General features: G+C 40.4%; 1 pseudogene; it reads left to right on the top strand.

The window, feature by feature from the left end:
- LOC101631338 overlaps positions 1-8,441 on the top strand; it is a 39,618-nt pseudogene that overhangs the window by 5,258 nt on the left and 25,919 nt on the right.

Genomic DNA, 8,441 nt, shown 5'->3' with positions numbered 1-8,441 from the left:
AGAAAGAAAGAAAGAAAGAAAGAAAGAAAGAAAGAAAGAAAGAAAGAAAGAAAGAAAGAAAGAAAGAAAGAAAGAAAGAAAGAAAGAAAGAAAATAGTGCATGAAAGTGTTTTTTGTTTTTTTATGGTTTGTTTTTGGTTTTTGTTGCTTTTCACTTTGAAATCATTTCAAACTTAAAGGAGTTGCAAGAATAGTAGGAGAGCAACTATATGCCCTTCATCCAAATTCAACAATTGTTACCCATTTGCCATATTTGCTTATCTTTATATGTCTCTTTCTCTGGACCTACAGTTGATTATATATATTTTTTCTGAACCATATGAAAATAAATAGCAGGCATCATTCACTTTACCTCATATATACTTGAATATGCAACTCCTAAGAACAGTGAACTTCTTTACATAACAACAAAACTATTAAATTCAGGATTTTAACATACATAGGCCATATTTAAACTCTGCCAATTAAAACAAATAAAGAAATTAAATTAAGATAAACTGCCAACTGGCCCATCAATGTCTTTTATAGAATTCTGTCCCCACCCCAGAATTCAGGATCCAGCCCAGCCTCAAGTATTGTGTTTGAATATGATGTGTCTTCTGTCTCTCTTAACCTAGAGGAGTCCCTTAACTTTTCTGTCTTTCATGATATGAACAATGAAAAATGCAGGCCAGTTGTTTTGCATCAACTCCCTTAAGTTACATAGAAAAAGCAATAAATTTCTTTATAATTTTGAGGACTTTATCAGTTCAATCTTTTCTTCTCCAAGAGTTAGAATTTTATTTATAGAAGAGAAAAATCAAACTATAAAGCCTTGAAAGTATAAAGAACATTATTCTCTGGGTGAAGATTCAGAGAGGCTCCATGATGAGTGAAATTATTTAAATAAATTTACATGACAATTCAGATAGCATCCAGGCAAAAAGATAACTGGCATCTATAATAACTTAGCACCAAAACACATTACTAAAGGAACCTCTAGTGAGTTGGGCTTCTTTTAATTTAATGCATTTTTATGTTGTATTTTTACTTTTATAAGAAGCATAAATATTTTCTTATCTGGAAAATGTAAGATATTTTTTAAGTGATGAATTGGTCTATTTTATTTTTATTTTGTATTTTTACTTTTATAAGAAGCATAAATATTTTCTTATCTGGGAAATGTAAGATATTTTTTAAGTGATGAATTGGTCTATTTTATTTTACTTATTTTTCTAAGATTTTATTTATTTCTGGATAGAAGAGTTGGGGTGCAGGCCAGAGGTGTGGTTGGGAGCGGGCATGAGAGGATTTCCAGAGACAGAGTGGGGAGCAGAACTACTGAAATATGCTGCAGAGGGAACAGCAGAGGAGACAGGAGAGGTCTGCTGTGTCATGTGGGTCAGCTCCTGGCTGGGGGTCTAACTTGGGCCCATGAGGTGGGCCTTTACAGTGGTAATGCTGAGACACAATCCTTAGGTCACCAGTAAGGCCGGATAGGTGAGATATTTTTATGCAAAAGCAAGAAAATCAATTTATAATTTAAGATTGCTTCCAAGATTTGGATTCTCAACAGGAGTCTTAGAAATCGTGCAATATAACTCCTCATTTTACAGAAGACACCAAAACCTATATTTTCCTACAGAAATAATTGGGTAAAGGCACATGGGTGTTTGCACAAAGATGTTTGCCTATTACTGTTGATAATAATAGAGGAAAAAGAAGTTATCTAGATGTCCATTGGAGAGAGGTCATTTTAAAGTCTTTTGACCTACACATCAGATAGTCTGTAGTCATTAAATAATAATGCAATCAAGCAATAGAAATTTAATGAAAAGGATCATCATATATAAAAAGGAAAAGCAAACTTTAAAATAACATGTATAGTATAATGCCAGTTTTGTATGGTGTAAAAGGTCTGGAATAGATACACAAAATATAACCAGTGATGGCCTCTAGGCAAAACTAGAATTGATTTCAACTGATTATTTTATATTTCATAAGTGTGATTTTTTCATCAAGTGGTATTTCATGAAACAGGATTAATATAGTTATTTTCATTGCAAGAAGGAGCAAGTATGTTCCTTTCATTTTTACTTTTACCAGTAACCAACCAGTAAGGTTGCTGGAGGTCAAGCGTTGGAAGTCAAGCTCTTGCATTCCTATTAGATACAGCGAATCTTGACAACTTGGTGTAGCTGAAGCAACTGGTTACTTCAAATTTGCAAGTAAGGGCCTTCCAGGTGGCTCAGGGGTTGAAGAATCAGGGCTATCAAGCTATCACCAGCCACTGCAGCATGAGTTCTGTCCTATCAGTAGCCTAACAGACATCTCCTTATTGCTGTCTGCTCCCTCAGCAGGGTACTGCAATAGATCTGCCTGTTCTGCTCCCCAGTCCATTTCTGTTTCTTCCCTTGCACCTTTGGCCTGCACCTTAATTCTTATATGCATAAATAAATAACAATAAATCTTAAAAGAAAATTTGGAAAGAAGAGACTGGAAGTTAATGTTTTCTACTTTTTACTTTGAGTTAAAGTAACTATTTCAGATTAAACAATTCACTACAGTCCAAGAAGTGATTTAAGGACAAGAGTGCATGATTCCTTACAAAGAAAGAAAGAAAACTGAAGATGTATTCATTTTGTCAACAAATCTATATTGAATTCCCACTATATGGCAGGCTTTGTTCCAGGAAATGCAGATGTACAAAGAACAAAATAAAAAAAAAAACTGCCTGCCACGGGGAATACACTTTCTGGATGGAATGGGGAGGGTGGGAAGGGAGATAATAAATAAATAAACAAATAATTATATGACATAATATCATATTGTAATAAGTGTCAGGAAGAGAAAAAAATAGAGCACTGGAAAGATAGAGAGCAATTGGGGACATGTATGATGGGGCAGTAGGGATGAGCTTGCTGACAAAGAGGCACTTGAATATATGAATATATGCCAGAATGGAGTGAAGCCTCTGGGGAAAGTGTTATCCAGGCAAGCAGCAGAGTAAATGCAAAGGTCTTGAAGGGAGAATGTGCTCCGTGAGTTTGAGGAAGAGCTGGGATCCTTGGGTCAGAGGGAAGTGAGCAAGTGTTGGGGAATCCAGGAGGTGTCCTGAGGCAAACCAACTAGAAGTTCAGAGAACACAGAGTGGCTTAGAGTCGTCTTCTATGAGTTATTAGAAGGCACTGGGGGGTTTTCAGGAGGGTAATATCATGGCCTGATTTATAGTTTGTGACAGGACACTCCAGCTGCTATGTGGGAAAGAAATAGAAGGAAGGTGAGCCTGAACACAGAGATGAGAATGCTTACTATTTTCACATGGTAACCACCAATTGTTGGTGGCCTGGAAAGAGAACATAGATACAAGATTTTGAGAATCAAATATATCGTTTAGGTTAGTTTATTCTACCTGGGTGTCATCAACATTCAGCTGGTGGGTCCTGGAAACTAGAGAGAATCACCTATCTACAAATAGTTTTTTCTTCTTTAAGCAAATAATTGTTGGTCTTTCCCTCCGTCTTTCCAGTGAAGTGACAAAGACATCCCAGCCAAAGCCCTGGTCTTGGGGTCAGAAGACCTGGGTCTAGTACTCAGGAACTATACAGGTTAGGTCATTCATGTAATGTCTCTGGACCTCAGATTCTTCCTTTGTAAGATAAAAAACAATGTCAGCTTCTTCACAGAGTTGTTGTAAGAAATCAAGTACAAGGCCCCCCTGGTGGCAAAGGAGTTAAAGTCTTAGCACTATCGAACTATTGCCAGCCACTGTGGCATGAGTTCAACCCTAGCCATGGAACTGACCCAAAAAATGCAGCAGACATCTCCTGTCTCACCTGCTGCTCCCCTCAGCGGTGTATTTCAGTCGATCTGCCTGTTTTGCTCCCCAGTCTGTCTATGATGAATTCTCTGACCCCCCACACCACTGGCTTGCACCCCAACTCTTGTATGCATAAATAAAATATATATTAAAAAAGAAAACTCAAAACATAGTTGAAAGGGTTTTGTGGCCTTTATGCAAATATAAGGCATGACTATTGCAGTTGAACTCCCAGCTAACCCAGCTTACTTGGCAGTTCCTAAAATGGCGGTGACAAAACAAAGAACTGATGCACGCTTTAATCTCTGTACTCAAACGTGGAGATGGGTGGTTGGAGGGCAAACTAGGGTTTTTCAGAAGAGAGACAAATGGGGCAAAAGTAAAAAAGTGAATAGGAAGGAGAGAGAATGGGAACGTGAATACCTGAGAGGGTGGGGGATGCACAAAGAACAGTGAGTCTGGGAAGCAAGAAGAGATACACCTCAGACCCCTTCCAGGATCACTGTCAACAGTCAACTGTGCAAGGCCCTACCCTCCAGAGGCAGCTTGCGCTTGGTGACTGACAGCGATGGAAAGGCCCAGCCATTTGTGCCCAGTGATGGGCACTGATGATAGTCAGATTTACTCCAACGCTGCCCAGTTGGCAGAAACGCGGTCCCAGCAGCCTGCATCACAGACCCACTTCCTTCTCTGCTTATCCTTCTCTGCAAAAACGGTTGACCCCCAAAACGGTTGACCCCCAAAACGGTTGATACCCCCAAAAGGAAAGCTGGAGCTGCAGGTGGGGAATGTGTCTAATGCAGAGCTCGGTGAGTGGTGTCATGAAGACAGGTACCAGATTTGGTTGGGACTTATTTTGTCCCTTACCTTCTTTAAAAGAACAATGTGGTCATAAGCCTTTAGGTCTGGCATGGACTAGGAGTGGTCTGCCCCAACTGCCAGCATGGCTTGCAGTCTCTGAAGATTCTAGGTGGAAAATATGCCAAAAATCAGGAGCAGTGAGCAACACCCAAGATATCCAAGTGGGAGGAAAAGAGAAGCAGAGTTCACACCCCAGGAATACTGATGTGCCCTGGAGTAAGCTGACGTCCTCAGTAACAACATTATCAGTAATGCTTTCAACTCCAGCTGAATATGTAAACACTGTACATATTTGAAACCAAGTCAATTTCTTGTTTTGTATTTTCTCTCTGGAAATTGCAAAAGGGGTCTTAAAGAAATAATTTTTTTAAAAATAGGAAAAAAAAACAAATAAAATGTTTTACCTTCAACACATATATTACAACCCAAACTGTCTGAGCACCTGCCTCAGGAGAACCTGGATTATACCCAGAAGGATAGGAGAGAACAAGCAATAAGGTAAGGTTTTGGAGCTGAATAACTTATGGCTCAGTCTGGCAATAAGAACCCCATCATTGCAGCATAATCTCCTTAAAAACTTTCAGTGGTGGTGAACTGAAGTGAACCTGTGAAAGGGAGTGCTCTAACAGGTGTGAGGAGCTGGGTGTTTGAGACACATTGAGGAAATAGTAGTTCTAAGGAAACCTGTACCATATATCTATTGCTAAGCACCATTGATGAGCATTGAAAGAGAATAGCTGAGAACAAGAAACAGGAAACTAAAAGCTAAGTGTGAAAGACACCTCTGGTCAGAGGGCCTCTCTGGTTTTATTCAAAGTTCTCTCCTGCAGCTGGAGGGTGGAGAAAGTCAAAGTTCAAGTTCAGATATTAATAGAATGACTGCAATTCAAAGATGATTAATCAACCAAGAAAGGTTGGTTGCTCTGTTATGCAGAGGTCAGGGCCCTTCTGGGGGGACTAGAGATTGACATGTGGAACAGAAATCAGGAGCAGACTCCACCAAATATTTTTATTCCCCAGAAATCTCTGAACATTCTGAGTCTGCATCATATCCTCTTAGTAAGAGCTCATACAACACCACCCCTCCCCTCCAAAAAGAAGAGTGGCCTTTCCTCCTCAAAGAAACCTATGTCCTCCAACCCTCCTCGGTCCTAGGCCCATAACAAGACTAAAGTCAAAGGATAGTCTTTGGCATAAGGGAGACATGATGCACTAACAAGGGAGGGAACAGATTATACTCTGAGGAGCATCCTAATCAGTCTGTATCATCAAGAGCTGGGAAAACGCATGGGACTGAATTCTGAGGGCACTTGATGAAGGGATCCAGAACATCAAATTGGATAAGGGAGAGTATACTGATCTGGGAATCCTCTCCTCAGCTCCAGATACTGGCAAGGACTCAGGCAATCTTAGAGTCACTTCGAAGAGGGGTCCTTGGAAGCATGAGTAAAGCAATGATCCTTGATGAGAAAAGATAAAATGCCAGCGTTAAGCTAGAGAATGAAAAGATTGATAAACTCATATGAATAGATAAAGAAGATGTGGTATATATACACGATGAAATACTACTCAGCTATTAAAAAGAAAAGACTATATCCTGCCATTTACAACAACATGTATGAACCTCATGGCATTATGCTCAGTGAAATAAGTCAGACGGTAAAAGACAAACACTACAGTTTCACTCATTTAAGGCATCTAGCAAAGCCAAATAAATGAAAGCACTAAATAAAGTAAAAATACACTTTTAGACTATAAGACCAAGGGGGAAGGAAGTGTGGGTAAATCAGGTAAAAGGGCTCAATGCACAGTGAGTTTAATGCTATATATACAGAAATGCAGATTAATTTCTTTTTTTTTCACAGACTTTTTTTTTTTTATTTATGCAGGCAGAACTGGGATACAGGCTAGAGGAGCAGGGGTGGTGAGAGAATTCACCAGAGACAGAGTGGGGAGCAGAGCAGGCAGATTGATGAAGTACACTGCTGAGGGAGCAGCGGGCAAGAAGGAGAGGTCTGTTGCGCCATGTGGGTCACCTTCCTGGTCTGGAAGCGACCTTATGCTAAAGCAGCTACTGCTAGCTTTGTAGTGCTGCCCTTAAACCCACTGCACTACCAGGGAGGACCCCCAGATGATGATTTCTAATGGTGCTCACTTGAAATGTATATTCACAAAATATGAAGCCATTTTAATAAAAAACTATTTTAGACAATAAATACAAATCAAAATAAATACACAACTCATTGTTTTTTGAAAAACAAGGAATTAATGTCAGAGTACATCTACTGTGTCGACAAAGACCACCAGAGCATCACATTCCATAGGAAAGTCCACAGGCCACTCACCGAGGCCAGAAGAAACCTTAGCAAGGGAGCACCAACATTCTTGGAATGTTCAGCAGCAGCTCTGCTCTGCAAGGCAGTTGATGGTAGAAAAGGCTGATATGCTCTCTCATAACAACAAGGATTATAATAGAGGCTAGCTGGTGACACTTCAAGAACTCAGGATGTTTTCATCACAAAAAAAAACTGACAAGATGGGAGTGCCGGTCAATGGCTTGGCCTACAGAATCATGGAGATGAATGATATGAAACATTGTCCCTAGGGACACAATAGATAAGCAGCTGATTAGTAGAATAATTTAAAGATGACTGATCTGGAGTCTAGAGGCAGTCACGCAATGAAAATTTGCAATCTCTTGGCCAATATTCCAACCCAGACCACTCCACCTAAAAAAGTTGCTTAGTCCACAGGATGAAATGCCCAGCAACATCATAGCAAGTATACACAGTGGTCCTCTTCTGCCTTCAATCACAATATAGTCCAAAGAGATCTAGAGCATCTGGACATCCCAAAGAACATCACACTAATACAGTCCATGCATGACATTGTGTTGGTTGTACTCAGTGAATAAGAAGTACCTAGCACATTGGAGTCCTTGGTAAGGTACAGGTGCTCCAGAGAATGAGAGAAAATCCCTGTGAAGACTTGGGTTTTGTCATACCTATAAAATTTCAAGGGCCAAGCAGAATGGGATATGCCAAGTTATTCCTCCAAAGAAAAGATTACTACATTTTCCATCTTCTATCGTGACAAAGGAAATACAATTGCCTACTAGACCTCCTTGGATTCTGAAGGTAACACATTCCACATCAAGAGGTGTGGCTTTGGCCTCTATACTTGTCAGGTGACCCAAAGGACTGGTGACTTTGAATTAGGTCGAGAGTTGGAAAAGTCTGTAACCTCCCAGGTGAGATGCCAGCAACCCTGCTCCCAGGCCATGTGACCTGTCAGGCCCTGGTGTCAGAGATACAGCTTGGAGGTCCAGCAAAGCAGGGGAAAGGCCCATAATAGGTCATCCTCTTTGATGGCCTCTGAGCTGGTCCCAAGCTTCAGCAGACTGTTCAACTCTCCCTCGTTACAGTAAAAGGAGAAACTCCCATTTCTCCTTTTAACTGACTGTCTGATATAAGTTAAATAGGATCCCACTCCAGTGATTTAAACAGTTTAAATCCTCAAATAGTACTTCCAACTGAGGCCCAGAATGTAGGAAAAGACAAACTCCTACCCAGAATAAACATCTATTCCTAAGAATAGACTGATGGCCCTTCCACAATAAAAGGAACCCAGTGTAGTGACCCTCCCTGGTCTCTATTGATGGCACTCGGACATTCAGCAAAATGGCAGCCTTGGCAAATGGGAACCAACATGCCTCCATCACCACTACTGTGGCTGCTGGATTTCTGCGTCCATTATGCTAGCACTGGGGTGGCTGATAGCG

Source organism: Condylura cristata, unplaced genomic scaffold (assembly GCF_000260355.1).
Source record: "Condylura cristata isolate star-nosed mole 26May11 unplaced genomic scaffold, ConCri1.0 scaffold00006, whole genome shotgun sequence".
Lineage (NCBI taxonomy): Eukaryota > Metazoa > Chordata > Mammalia > Eulipotyphla > Talpidae > Condylura > Condylura cristata.
The sequence above is the reverse complement of the archived record's forward strand: the minus strand, read 5'-3'. Positions and strand labels throughout refer to the sequence as shown.